This window comes from Austrofundulus limnaeus, unplaced genomic scaffold, assembly GCF_001266775.1.
Source record: "Austrofundulus limnaeus strain Quisiro unplaced genomic scaffold, Austrofundulus_limnaeus-1.0 Scaffold141, whole genome shotgun sequence".
NCBI classification, from domain to species: Eukaryota; Metazoa; Chordata; class Actinopteri; order Cyprinodontiformes; family Rivulidae; genus Austrofundulus; species Austrofundulus limnaeus.
Genome location: NW_013952543.1, coordinates 297,505 through 299,485, shown reverse-complemented (window position 1 = coordinate 299,485; position 1,981 = coordinate 297,505).

Genomic DNA, 1,981 nt, shown 5'->3' with positions numbered 1-1,981 from the left:
TTTGTTTTGGTTCAGCCGAAGGTCTGTCTGAGGCCTGTGCTGCTGAGAGCTGAATGAACCTGATTGGAGTCAGAAGACTGAAAATAAAGTTCTAAAGAAGAAATTCAACTGATTCCTGTTTTATTCGGACATACCATTATGAAGAACACATATTGTTCCAACTAAGTTTCTGGAACACTGAGAACCCAGAGCAGATAAACTGAACAATGAGTCAGACACAGGAAAGAAAGAGTAAGTAAAATTTATTTACAGGTGAAAATAAAGTAAGTCCAAAGAGAATGGACACTGGTGGTGCAGGTGGATGGCAGAGAAACAAGGGAGGGCAAGGATCCAGGAGAGAAGTACGTGGCAAGGTTGGTACTCACAGGTATGTGAGGTGTTTCCAGAGAGGGGCTTGAAGGCACACAAGTAACCAGAATTTGAATCCAAATGTCTTAATGATCCCACATTGAACAGAGGAGTTCAAGGTTGTTAAATACAAAGTGAGCTCATCATTCTGTATGTTGTGGGAGTTTCAGAAAAACTGAGGTGTTTATTCTCTAAACATGACGTCCCAGTGGCTTTCAAACCCCAAACACATTACAGCAAAGATCAGTTCACCCCAAAGATTCGGTCCCACGGCACAAGTAACGTTGTATATGCTGTTAAGTGCCAGGAGGACTGTGATCAGTTATACAACAAAACAGCCACTGTTCAAAAGAATGGGCCAGCACAGATGAGCAGCATCATCAGGCCAGGACTCTGCATTTTACACTCATATACAGACCAGAACTCATTAGTTTACTCATATACAGACCAGGACTCGTTAGTTTACTCATATACAGACCAGGACTCGTTAGTTTACTCATATACAGGCCAGGACTCGTTAGTTTACTCATAAACAGACCAGGACTCGTTAGTTTACTCATATACAGGTCAAGACTCTGCAGTTGACACTCATATACAGGCCAAGTTTCTGCACTTTACACTCATCTACAGGCCAAGACTCTGAAGTTTACACCCATCTATGGGCCAGGACTTGTAAGTTTACACTCATCTACAGGCTGAGACTCTGCAGTTTACACTCATATATAAGCCAAGACTCTGTAGTTTACTCATCTACAGGCCAAGACCCGCTAGTTTACACATATCTACAGGCCAAGGCTCTGCAGTTTACACTCATTTACAGGCCAGCGGCCACTCTTTCAGGGATGAAGATGTTCTCATCCTTGATAGAGAGGAACGTTGGTTTGAGAGAGGAGTAAAGGAAGCCATTTTTGTGAAGAAAGACCGTCCATCATTAAACAGAGGTGGAGGCCTTCGTGTCCAGTTGTCCCCCTCCTACAGTGCTGTTATTGCAAGTATGACTCAGCTCCCTGTGAGCAAAAGGTGTGAATAAGTGATAGTTAGGTGATAGGCCACATGACCTTCTATGATCAATAGGGCCAATCAAGGCACCAACGACTTATAATTTGGCTGACGGCCCTCTTTTGCAAATGACTAACCTGTTTGTCCAGGTGGAAGCAGTACTTATGAGGCGGAGTTCATTTGAAACTCATCAGAYTGAAGAAGTCTCTTGGAGGAGAGAAAAAACATTTCATTAAAGAAGAACCCATCCAGAGAAATGTTAAATTAAATTTTTTTCAGTCACTAGTTGGACATCTATGACTGACTGAATTTAATTGAAAAGTAAAGTATGTTTAATAATTTTGTCTCAAAGAAAAAGCTTATGTCTTTTTTATCTGTCATAAATTTGGGACAATAGAATGTAATGTTTGTAAAGCTTTGACTTTATTCAAGAGTCTGTGATACACCATACTCCCACAATACACACACATACACCTTTGTACTTGCATCAAACTGAGGATTTTGTATTGAGCTCCATTTATTTTTGTAACTGTATTTATGCCTAACCTGGACATTTTCCCTAAAACTAACCATAACTGGTCCATTCCTCACCGTAACCTGAACCAAAACTTAATTCACACCATACCTCTAAACC